The sequence below is a fragment of the Colius striatus genome, chromosome 1 (genome assembly GCF_028858725.1).
Source record: "Colius striatus isolate bColStr4 chromosome 1, bColStr4.1.hap1, whole genome shotgun sequence".
In the NCBI taxonomy this organism is placed as follows: domain Eukaryota; kingdom Metazoa; phylum Chordata; class Aves; order Coliiformes; family Coliidae; genus Colius; species Colius striatus.
Window position 1 is genome coordinate 150,927,291 of NC_084759.1, and position 13,726 is coordinate 150,941,016.

Below are 13,726 nucleotides of genomic sequence, written 5' to 3' on the forward strand. Positions count from 1 at the left end.
GCCTAAAGGGAAAAAAACAAACAAAAAAAGCTGTATTTTGCCACCACCTGTGTCTACATTTCTGAAGGAATAAACTAAGAAAACTCCAATAAAGCACATACTAGAACCACTGCAAAATAAGATGAGATTTAGCAAAAAAAACCCTTACTATCTGGAGCAGGGGGTCTCATGTTCTGAAACAGTAACAATTTCTAAAGAGTGTGCCAGTCAAGCACAGAAGCTGTCAGAAACCTTTTCTACGACTTCTAGTGTGCTAGGAAATGTCAGCCTTTTCTCCCAAATGAGAACATGGCCACATCACATTGATCCCTGCATCAACCACTTCCAGGCAGAATGATCGTAATTGACTGTAATTAGGTCAGAAAATGGAAGCAATTTCTCAAAAATCTCTGTTCCAGCTTGGCATAAGATAGCAGCCTTCCTGCCTGCAAAAGAGTTGTCCGCTGTCAGTTTGCAGCCCAGGTGCACAGGAATGTCTCACAGAGCACCCCAACCTCACCTCAGGGGCCCTGAAGGACTGTGAGGGGGGCAAACACAATTCCATCAGTAAATGTTTTCATCATCCTTGAGCTATCCAGCTGTCTACCCCAAAAAATGGATTTCCTCCAGCCAATGGAAATTTCAAAAAGAGAGCCTAGATAACAACAGCCAGGAGTAAAACACATCCTCAAGTTCATGGGAATCGGCTCTGTACTAAGGCATCCAAAGGAGACTGCATGGGTTTTGCCTTTACTCCACACCATTAGGATCCGTATCATTTATAACACTTCCCAAGATGCCTGAAAAGGGGCTGTACATGTAAAACCATACACATGAAAGCCAAAAAAACCACAAACACCAAACAACAAAACCCCTTTATCCTACTAAGGAAGGGTCAAGGCACAAAAATTTCAGAAGTACTTCCATCTACCCCTTGAGAGTCTGTGATTCTGTGTGATTCATTACACAGATGCACTGAAGAATGGTTACATATGACAATGACCGGCAGTATGAAAAGTCCAAAGATTAGATAAAAAACATTGAGTGACACACACAAAATTTACAAAAGCAAGCTATTCAAACACAACAACCCCTTACCTGCCGTATTTTCTGCCTTGCATATTATGGACCATCACGAGTTCACAAATAGTTGGACTGATTACAATGATCAAAAGTGAGAAAATAAACAAAAACTTAAATTTCTTGAAGAGAAAAGGAAATCAACTTTAAAAAAAACACAAATTCTGATGAAATCAGCAAAAGCTTCCAAAGCAAATTTCAAGACAATAATAGTATCCATCAAAGTAGGTTGCTTCTGTCGTTGAAAACCAATCCAGTTTTATCAAATGTAGTACTTATTTTACAAAATAAGAAGTTCCCCAGACTCTTCTTCTTCTATTGGCACAGGCTTATCACATCATATTTTAGCTAATAAACCAGTACAAAACAATCACTATGATTATGGAAATTTTGAGAAATGGTAAGCCATGCATTCTATACAGGGAAATTACTGTAAAATGCAAGAACTCATGCAAGGGGAAGGCGGTATTTATTTACAATGTCTCTAAATGAATTGAGCTTACCTACTAACACTCATTCTCTCACAAATTTAATTCATTTACATGCTCAAGACCACATTCTCACAAACACCAAGATATATGTGCCCAAGTAGTCTGCATAGAGAAGACAAGAGATCACAACTGTCAAGCTCATACTGTGCCTCTGGGGTTCTTCTTTACTGACAAGCCAGCTTTCAGATAGACTCTTTTACACCGCTTAGGCATCATTGACTGTTACGAGGTGGTTCTCAGTCTCAAAGTCATGTAAAACTCAATTTCAAAAAATATTAAGCCAGTTCCTACGCACTGCCTGTTTTTTTCCTCAATTGAAATGTCTCTTTTCCTTGTGATCTAACAGGAAGATGAAGAGAATACATGGTATGTCAAAACCCTTTTCCCATCTTCCTTATGCTAGGATGGATGGCTCTATCAAAGGACAGGTCTTTTGGTCTTAAAAACAATATTCCTCAATTCCTCTGCTGGGACTGTTGTCCTGAGAATGGTGTCATTTGCCAACATAGACCATGTTTTCAACTGTTCTGCTTTATTCGACTGTTTTTTCTGGTGCTTACACACATATACATTTCCATTCATGCATAAAATGCAAGTATTTCTTTAACAAATTTCTACTTCTACACCAGCAGTGATCAAGTATGTTTAAGGGTGCCATTACCTATCACTTTTTGGACGTGCACTGATACATTATCAGTCTTGACAGATGGATCCAGGGTTTTAACAACCCTGAAATCATCATAAAGGCAGCTTAGCCATGATTTTAAAGTAATTTAAAGTGTACAAACTCTGTAACCATTTTGCTTTGTCTTCAGATTTCCACTGGACATAAATACATGTGTAAACTGCTGCTTCTCACCTGCAGCAATCCCAGTGACCTGAGTAAATTACTAAAGACAGCTTGTCCAAGAAGACAACACTTCAGTCATTCAGAGAGTATCATAAAATCTACTCAGTCTACAATTTGATGCACCAGGTATAATCTTTATGACATTTATATTATCAGTAGTTCAAAAATGCACAATTAACTAAATATATTCTTTCTTTTATGTTTTACAAGGATCCTTTAGACATTTTCATTCAGGAACATAAGAAACATCTACACACTCTATGTCCAAGCCAGCTGTCACCTCCACAGACCACTTTAAGGTATGATGCTTATTAACTTGGGTCTAATATCCACTTGCAAGGGAATTTATAGTAATGAATTATCTCCCCCTTCTAATATCAACTTGAAATGGAAATAGAGTCCATGAGATGAAGGCAGTGCTTTAGTCATGAGCCTTTACTAACACACTAGGGAGTAGCACTTTGAACTTGCAGCCAATTACTGACTGGTATGCTGGTTCTGCATGTAAAAATCACTATTAGTTTAGCATGCACAGCATCAGCTCCCATTAATAGACAGAAATACAACTCTTGGCAGAGAAAGCAAAACATGGCCAAATACGCTAATGCAGCAGTCTGTTCTTAAATTCACAAGTCTGAACTAAGTAAAGATTTTTAAGCCTACATCAGGTTAAAAGAAGAAGAAAAAGCAGTAACTTACAGCCATTGAGGATCTAAACTTCTTTTAAGAAGAGATGACTAATTTCCCCCTCTAACCTCTTGTTTGCATTTGCATATTTAATAGAGAAAGTGCAAAGTAATCCTTGTTCTGTATGTTAGTGTACCATCTCTCATGACAGAGATGATACATGGAATGGCTCTAGCACACAATGTATGAAGATGAGATATATGCCAGAGTTTTTTTGGCTTGGTGCAGGAGTCATTCCATTTCTGAAACAAACTTATTCCTTTGTCAGTCCTTTAAATTTTTAAATACAGAAACCATTTCAATGTTTTATGTTTGCATACAGACAGATCTAACCAAAATTTTTTACAGCACAAATAGTGCAACTATTTAGATCAGAGGGAGATCAGTTTTTTGAAAAAAAAAATCTCCATCTGAGAGTACCATCCACTGCCACTCAGAAGACACACAGCTTGTTTAGACAAGGTTCACAAATATCACAAAAAATCATGCATTTGCTGGGAAGATGGACACAGAAAAGACTTCATAATACATCCCTCCATGAAGAACTCAAGGGGTTTTTCAATTCTCTATATTTTACAGTTTTTAACAGTGCTAGGAAGTAGTTAACAGCACTGGTGGATCCGAAGAGAATTCCACAGAAAAGTACGTTAGTGCAATCTTACCTACTACTAAATCTCTTGAGGGTAAAAGACAAGTACTGATGATGTTCTGAGATTGACGCTGACTGAGATCCATGCTTCAGTAGTGAGTTTGAGGGATAGCTGAAAGCTGATTACACACTCCACAGATGTCAGCTGGGGGTGGCTCTAGTCAGATGCCTACTCCAAAAACAGAACACTTAAGTCTGAGATGCTTTGGGATCTAGCCAGTCTTGTAGTCTTCCTTCTTTCTCCTCTCCCCTCATTAATCTCATGTTTCTATAAAAATCATTCAGGCAACCATATAGATGAAGTGAACAATTATCATAAGATCTCCCTGAAAACTCACTTGAAATTATAAAGGATCTTCTGTAGTAACCAGAGAATGACCTGTATTGCAGCTTAAGGCTGTCAATGCAGGGAAGTTACAGTAGACACTGCAGTTATCAAGGGAGCAGATTGTCTGAGTTTGATAATTAATTTCTACTTTGTTCAGCAAAATATCAGGTTATTGCTTGGGTGAGAGAAGAAATCAGTTAGCCTTACAGGGGAAATAATTTGCTTGCTTCCAGAGATAGGACAGCTTAGTTTAACATTTGATAAAAGAGACTTCAACAACCCTCACTGAAACATCACCTGTGGTTTTCCTTCAATTAGAAGTCATCTGTTGTTGGAAGACAGCATTTATTTTCTGGCAATACTGAATCTTGTGCCAGACAAAAAGTAACAAGGAATTTTAGAAGTGCAGACAGGAGAAGAGTTCCAAGTAGGTTCTAATCTTACAAGAGAAGATAATTTGAAACATTTAGCTGGTTCACATTCTTCGAGCACCTGTTGGATATAGTTATCTTTTGTTTTGTTAAGAAATGCAAAGTTTTTCTTATTCAAACTGACCTACCGTATTCAGAGAGCTACTTATAAAACGTCCTACCATATTCTTCAGCTTCTTTGCAAAATTGTGATCATTCGTGCCATTCAAGATTTGCTACTTCTAACCTCAGTATTGGTATCATTATCCACTTTTTTGAGCTCTCATCATTTCTGTTTTGATTCATGCTCTTTAAATATTTTCTCAAGGTCAGATAGGCATTTGTGCACTTTATTTTCTGAATGGTCTGTGCATGCTTATCAATTGGCTTCCTACAGAAATACCTTGGGAAGAAGCCAGGAAATGCAACTGACAATACAAGATAAAACAATCAGTAGGTCAAACCATGAAATTCAGTAGCTTCTTTATGGTTCAAAATCTTAAAAATAAAGATTGAAAATCTCAGTGTTAGATATATCTTAACCATTATATATGGACTCCTAGTTCCTGGAGCCAGGAATAGCTGCTGGAATTCTGCAGCCTGATTCCATCAGTCTAGATGATCAGATTAATTCCTCCGGCATTAGCAAACACCTCATTATATGAAAAGGAAAAGGAAAGACTAGGAAGTTAAGAGCAAAATTTTTACACTCTATTATCTTCAAAAACAAAACAACAAAAAACACCAAGCACAACAGGATATCCATCTGGAAAGTCTTATTTTCCAGATGCTTTCTCATACTATTTCATTATCCTGATAATCTCTGCAACTACCCCTAGAGGGAAAACAAAACACTGCACAATCTACTGTCAAGCTAACATTTTGAAGAATGGGCAATATAAAAGGAAAAAAACTCTGGACAGAAGCCAGTTCCAATATCAAAGTTGAAAGAAGCAGAAAAAAAACAGAAGTGGATCAATTTGTATAACACTGTATGCAAGAAAATAAGTAAAATAAATTAATAAAACCAAAAAGCATCTTACATGGGTGCAATAGTAAAGAGGTACCTTTGCAAAAAATAAAAATCACAAATCAACAAGGAAGCCTACCAAATTGTTGCCCTCAATCAATCAAAATTTAATCACATTCCTGTGGTCAGATCTTTAGACAACTGTCTTCTTTTTTTTACCATAGAAGTGTGAAGCCAATTAAACTAAACCAGTACTAGTGTTTTAGAGAAGTCCACAAAATGTTCTGCACAGGGTTCAGCAGCATTGCAAGGTTTCTTCTTATCAGGACTCACGTATACACTACAGAACCTTGCAATTACATCAGTGAAGCAAAGGAGAGTCACTTTACTAAACCACAGAGGAGTTGGACACATTTGTAAATGAAGTTTTTTAAAACTGATAGATCTCCAAGCCAGTCAAATGAAATGTTTGAGCTTCAAGAAGCTCACCTATCTATTTGGACCCTTTTTGGTTCCTCAGAAGCCATACAACTAGAAACTCTACTGCCTGTTGTAATTACTGAATGGGAGGCTCTGTTACAGAGAGAACCCTCCCAAGAAATTAACACAGTTCTCACAATAAACTACCAAGTACCTGACAAAGGATAGTTTTATTGCTGTTAACTTATTTCATTTGGTTGAAGCGTGATTGAATTCACATAGCATCTCCAACCTCAAGATGCACTTTAACAGTACAAACAAGCAAAGAGTTGGTTTAAAATATAAACAGAATAATACTATATACCTATATACTATAGGTATACCTATATACCTATATTACCTATATACTTCTGGTATATAAATACAAAAGGACTCTCATCAAGGAACAAAAAAGTGCATTTGGTTTAACATGACTGCCTTCCTTTTACTGGTTTACTATTTTCCATGCCCAAAAACCCCTTCTTAAGCAAGCACCATGCAACTTGCAGAACATATCCACAACCTATACAAAATATTCCCAGCATTCACAAACTTTTTTGTTTATGAGATGTTGAAAATATGAAAATGTGGACAGATGGGCAAACCAAGTGTGTACAGAATAAACAAGTAAGAATTCACACTGGTTTACCCTGTATGGGCCAGGGATGCATTTCTCACCACTTGTGTAAACTAAGCACCCAACAGAAAGCTGAGTTACGACTTGGATATCATTTCAGAATGCCCCAGTACTGCTTGGCTCTTCTTTTTGCTAGTTTCTTACCAGACACAGACAGCTATTAGATCCAGTTCAACTGAGTACAATCTTCAAATTGCATAATTTTAGAAAAATCATTTAAGGCTTCATCTGTGCTATAAATTGTAGCATTACTTATAAAAATTTTAGGGTGTTTTCAGAGCACACTATTTCATTCTCTCCAGTCATGCACATTACCTAAAAAACTCTTTACACCAGTGGAGTAAATAACAAATAAACTCATTGCAGCAAGTTCACATGACAAACTAAAAGGTAGGGTTTAAAACTCTTTTTGTCTTTGTGTTGGAAGCACCACATAGACACATGTTCCAAGAAGTGAAGCAATACATGTATTGCACACATAAGTGGAAAACTACTCAAAGATACAATGAATTTCTGTACAACCTCAGTCTTTCCTCAGATATGGAAAAGATTTCCATAATAATTCCTATCTGCAAACATGCAAAGTCTGAAATTTTGAAAATAAAGACATTTAAGTTGTCACAACATGATCATAATCTTCAAAGTGTCTTAACTGAAAAAAACCCTTCCTTTGCAGCATTCAGATAGCTCAGAAGACAAAATATATACTCATGAAAACTTAGAAAAAGAAAAGCCTCTTCTAACTTCTATTCTATGACGAATATAGGCCAAAATCCTCTGCATTTTTTTTTAAGTTGTAAGAAACTGTTATAAATTTAGAGATGTTGTATTTCAGTAGAGCTAGAGAAGACAGGTTCATTTGCTGTGGGAACATTTACTACAGAAATATTTTTATTTGCTACAGTATCATCCTCTATTGCACACGTAGCTATCTAGCAAGACAGAACTACTTGCATTTCTCACCGTTATTTAGTCTCATAGGTTTTCCAAAGATCTCTGCTCATAGATGTTTGTTGAAATGCACTCACACATAGCACCAGGCAAAGAGGAGATGAGAGACAGATGCTTCTGCACGTTAGTGGGCGGGATGGAAAAGAAGCCGGGGAAGCAGCTTTGCATCCAATCCATTATAGCTACTTTCCTTTTAACCATCTAACAGAAACTCACAAATTCACATGAAACACATTAAATCCTCTGAACTTAACAAAATAATGCATTATTGAAGGCACAGCAGAGAAGACAACTCGGTTTAGGGGAGATAAAAGACTAGCTCTAGAACAACTTTTTCATTATAAGGTCACGGATAAAAAACAAAGACAACATTTTAATGTAATGAGAAGATGCGCAGTCACAGAACCACTGTAAAAGCACTAATGTAAGTTTCTTTCCAGAAAAAAATCCTTTCCAGAAAAATTCCTCTCAGATTTTCCACCTCAAAACCAGCAAAACAGGTCAGCAATTGCTTAACCCCTCAGTTCACTGCTCCAGTATGTTACCTTTCCTCCATGTATGCTCTCTTCAGCTACTTGAGCACATGGCTCTTAGAATAAGCTACCTGTCTTAAATATGAAACTCACTTCCATCCTTTATAGGTTTTAACACTGCAACATTTACTACTGTAAAACTGAAGCTGCAGTAAAGTTTACAAGTTAAATAAATAAATTCAATTTCTGGTTTTTTTCCTCCACTTTACATTACTTATCTTAATATATGCCTTTACTGATTGCAATCTTTGTTGAAAGTACACAGCAGTTGTAAATTCTACTAACCTATAATTACACATATCAACTACATGTATATACATTGCAGCCATAGTACATGTATATCTTACTAGTTTTTCGATATATCAAAGCACAAAATGGAAACATTTCTGTGTAGTATCACAATGGGACAGAACTAAGTGAGCAGAAAGTCTTTATCTAGCTCCATCTAAGTTCCTAAAAGTGAAATCAGAGGTGAAATGCATTCAGCAACAATGAATAAACCCATAAATAGTCCAAAATTATTTATTACATAAATACAAGAGACCACAATCATATTGAACAGGCTATTATCAAATCTCTTTAGTGACAAATCTTTCTGTCGAAGAGGACAAATAAAAACAAGCGCATAAATCACAAGGACATGTAGCTTAAGGCCATTATCCCAGAGGATTACAGACTGTTTTTTGCATCCTTGCTCTTTTCTTCTAGTACCTCCATCTTTATTTTACTATTGTAGCTATTATTACCAGTACTACCTAAAGACTAGAGTCTCCCGTAGTTATGAACAGCAAATAGAAAAACCTTCTCACTTATTAAGAGAGAATCTAGGGTATGCTTTAAAGGTACATTCAGCAACCTTAGGATAAGTGTTTTTAATGAGTCCTGCCAGTCTCATCCTACTGTGTAATGCTTTAATTATTGAGCACTATACTGGACATTATGGACTATGGTTGCCAAGCACCACCAATGACCCCACAGCCTTGCTGTGCTAACTATGGTGCAAATACCTATCAAAGTAACTATGCCTGTCCCAAGGTACTCACACAATCCAAAGGTACAATTAAAGAAAGTGAGTGGCTAAAACAGGAAAATATAGCTGAAGCATAGAGGAAATTGGGCAAGTATAGCAATAAGCAGCCACTACACATCTAGTGAAGTAACAAGGGAGTAATCACTTTCAAATAACACCACTGGTTTCGCTGACAATATTCCGAAGATTCATTGTAGACTGCAGTGTGTAAGTCTAACTCAAAAGGAAGACTAGAGCTAAGGAAAATTGTTCCGTTTATGGAAATGAGGATTGCATATAGTACAAATAAGGATTTTCACTTGGATTCCAGATAAAATGAGAAACTGATGCTCTGGGCAACCCTAAGCAGACAATTAAGGGATTTCTCTAAGTAGCCCAAAAATCTTATGCAGGTCATCATGCCACCTCACCTCTATTGAAATTACAGACATCACTACAGACATTCAGGCACTTCTCAATTTCTAAGAATATTTTTCAGAATACATTTTCATGCATAAACAAAAACTCCCCATGCACCTACATTAGCATCAACTATTTTTCTTTTCTTTTTTTTTTTTTTACAGTCAGCAACTGCCAACTTTTGGTATCAAGGCAATCCCTCCCTCCCAGAGAAGCATACATATACTTAATCTAAAACGTGGACTAAAACTTGATTAGTACAAAAATGCAGTTCCAAAGTGAAAGGTGAGGTCCAAACACTACAAACAAAACCAGAAGCACATGAGACAGTGAAGAGGAGAAACATGAACACGCTGTTCTCATCTACTAATACAAGAACTTGAACACTGTTTGTAAAATCAGAAGGCTGTTCTTCTTGACTGCTAAGCCACTATTCTCTTAATGATGAGGATGAAAGAAATTGGTTTAAAATCTTCAGTCTCAAATTTCTGCTTCAAAATCAGTACTTTTCAGCAAGGCAGTTGCTTACTCAAGTAAAAAGCTTAGCAAAGCTGAGCAGTAATTAAGAGATTTCATTTACAACACAATTTCACATTTGTACACGGGGAAATGTGCTTCTTATGACATGAAATTTCCCATCATACTGAAAAGATGTACAGAGATATAATATCATCTAAGTCTTTCATTTGTCCTGTGAGTTAAGCCATCACTTCTTATGGTAACTAAATATGCACTTGTATAAAGACAACTATTGAAGGCAAAACTTAAGAGGCAATGAATACCAATCACAGCCAAAGAAAATAGTTCTTGGAGCATTTTAGGATCATGTATTCAAGTCCTGTTCCAAAATCCATGTCAACGGGCATCATGCCATTACATTCCTATATAGATGGAGCAAGCTTCAGTGACTTTGCAGTGTGCCTAATACAATTTCATAAGTTGTATTTACAGAAATTAGATCTGTATCATTTTACTCTTTATTTCAAATCAGTGGTTTCAGTTTGTGAACCCCTTAATGTTTTACAGATGCATAAGCAGACGCAGATGAAACAATAACATATATGAGTCTGCATTTCCTAGCCAGAGTTTAATTTGGTTCTCACAAAACTTCTTACTCCTGTCTGGAGTTTGATGGCAAGAAATTTTGCACTAACTGTTCAAAGTCTGGGTAGAGACTTCAGTGTTTATAAATAAATAAATATATAAGAATCCAAAACTTCAGTCTGCCTCTCAGCTACAGGCATGCAGGGAGAGGAAACAAAAAAACCCTACAAGTATGACAGCACCTTGGACATTCAAGTGATGCTTAGAAAGATGAATTAAATGGACAGAGCACATCCCAATCTGCATTCTACATATAACAAGTAATCTCAGGTACACTTTTACACCCTTAGCAAAGCCGCTTCTAGAATACAGGTCCTCACCTGCATCAAACAGCTACTCTTGAGCCACAGAATTAGAGCAAAACCTCACATTTCTATATTTTGTGTTCTGCCAGCAAAACAAGCAAGCCCAAAATTCTTAAAATCACAGCATCCCTTCCAGTTTTCACACCACGTATAAGCCATGACAAGAACATCTTGAATGAAAATTAGTTCCAAATGAAAGCAGGAATACTTAGCACCTTTCTGGTGCATTTCCTCTTTCAAAACTACTCTGGAAATATTAATGTGCCAAGATATCAAAGAACCATTGTTTCAGTCAAAGGAAGAAAGAAAACAAGATGCAGAATTCAGTAACAAAATGGGCAGATAGTGGGCTGATTCTTCAGTTTTGTATACCATGGTTTCATTCTCATTTTCAACAAACATCAAAACAGGTTCTGGAGCAAAGGAATACTACATTACTGTATATTGAGAGATCTTGGTAGACCTAGGTTACTTTCAACACTAATACTTTTCCAACTGAAATTTCTGTTCCTTTTCTTAAATTAAGGCTGCACATTTTTTTTATTCTATACCATGGTAAGAAAAGGTTTTATATCCTTAGTAAGAATAACATGGTTTTCCTTTGATGTTCCCATTACTGCATTTCCAAAGGCACATATGCCCAGTGCAGTCAAGATACTATATACAAAGCTGTAATTCATCTATTACATACCCTGCTGAATTCCATTTTCTCTTTTTAGGGGACTTTGGGGCTCTTTAGACACAGCTAACAGGAAAGATTTATGCAAAAATATTAATCACAAGGTATTATCTGTTACATTCATGTTCATTTGGGGTGTCTAATACTACTAATGTAGATCAATGCTGGGATCTGAAAACTCCATGCCATTCAGAAGCATCACTGTATGATGGACAGTATTCCACAACAAACACCAGTAGGCAAAGGATGGAAAGCCAATCTTGAAGAGCAGGACTCTGACAGATTCTCATCAATATTGGTATCTCTCTCCCTCCACTATTAGCAGCACTGATTTCAGTGAGACAGCTCATAGGAAAACTAAAGCAAGAATGGCAAAGTTTTTCACTTTGGTATTTAATGTTCAGCTCATTAAACGCACAGCTTGAAGCCCTGCAAACTTGGCAGCAGCATTCCCATCAGGGTTTTGACTAGAGCCTTGAAAAATTAGGGTCTTGAACTTGATATAGAAAGAAACAGAAGCAAGTTAGGAGCAAGGAGCACAGGTTTCCTGTCCTCCCATTGATTAGCCTTGTTTAGCAGGCTTGGTTACCACCAGGATTTGGACTGGGTTTCTACAGTCAAGTCAGATAAGAGTTAGCATGGAAAAGAAAGCATGAAAGTTGGCTTCCAGGTCAATATTTGACAGCAATATCTATCTGAAAACATTTGAGGGTATCATCTAATGATCTCCTTGGCTAAAAGGAGAGAGTATTAGAAAATGAATGAGAGACAACCTGAACAATTGGACAGTGATTTCTCACTACAAAGACTGAAGTTGGCATTACAAACAGTTCCTGCAAATGCCTCTCACTCTCAATAATGTTATCTCTGGGCTGACAGAACACCAGTGTTCATTCCACTAAAACTTCACCAGAAATTCCATTTGGCTCTGATTAATCAAAGATACTAAGTCTTAAAAAGTATAGCTGTACCTGACTCAAAACAGACAAAACAGAATGAATTCTTGGTGATCAAAAAAGCTATATCGTAAACCCAGATATGCACACTGAATACAGGTAAAGAAAGACACAAAAACACAAGGGAACTTGGATTTCTTGCTATCTGTGATGAATGACTCAGTTCCTGCCACATTAGATGCATTTCACCTTCATAAATTACCATCACATGGCAGGTGCAGTGGGATCTGTCTCTATCCTGCTAAAGCTTTCTGTTTGTCTAGTCAAAAAAATTGGTGTTATATACTATTTAAGATTTTATTTTAGCACTTTCAGTCAAATACAAGAATATACTTAAAGTAGCACATCAATTAAAAACAATGTAATCTGACAGAGAAAACCAGCTGTGTCCCACAACTATGGTGATTTTTTCCCCATGTTGCTGTTCTCAGTAGATCTCACAGGAATACAGATTTTTTTCTAAAGCAATTTTAAGAAATACAGCTATTCACAAATAAGCCACTATTATTTGAAAAATAAATGTTTGAGATAAAAAGCATGATTAAAAAAAAAAAATTAAAAAAAAGAGGAAAGCATAAAGTACCAGTTTTCAAACACTTCAGCACACTCTTCCTTTTGTATTTTGTAACCTCTTTTGGGCAGGAATGGTTTCTCTCTTTGGGAATTTCTGACACTCCAGCTGACTGACGTAACTTGGCTAGCAGAAGCTGCTACAGTAGTCACAGCTATATTGGTAAAAACGGTGCTTTTATCTGAATTGCTTCCATCATCTGTGGATTTATGTTTTTTTTCATGAATAAACACCTATAAAGGAAATGTAAGGGACTAGAGATCTATGTGCAGTTTCACAGCTATGATCTTGTTGGGATGACAAAGTCATGGTGGGATAGCTTGCATGACTAGAGTACTGCAGTGGAGAGACATGGGCTCTTTATGAAGGACACATTGGAAAGACAAAGAGGCAGAGTCCCTCTTTAAGTGCATTTGCAGCTGAAATGCATGGAGCTTTTCCTGGGCAGGTATGATGAGCTAACTGAGAGCTTATGGGTAAGGATTAAAGTGCAGACCAGTATGGGTGACATTGTAAACATCTGCTCTAAGCCACCTGACCATAAAGAACAAGTGGATGAGGCCCCCTACAGACAGGTAGAAGCAACCTCACATTTACAGGTCCTGGTCCTCACTGGGAGCTTAAACGACCCTTTTATCTGCAGTAAGATGTGCTGTTC

General features: G+C 36.9%; 1 protein-coding gene across 2 annotated transcripts in view; it reads right to left on the minus strand.

Moving 5' to 3' along the window:
- The window catches only part of LARGE1 (LARGE xylosyl- and glucuronyltransferase 1), a 297,579-nt gene that overhangs the window by 268,006 nt on the left and 15,847 nt on the right, over positions 1–13,726 (minus strand). The gene's annotated exons all lie outside the window — the stretch shown is intronic.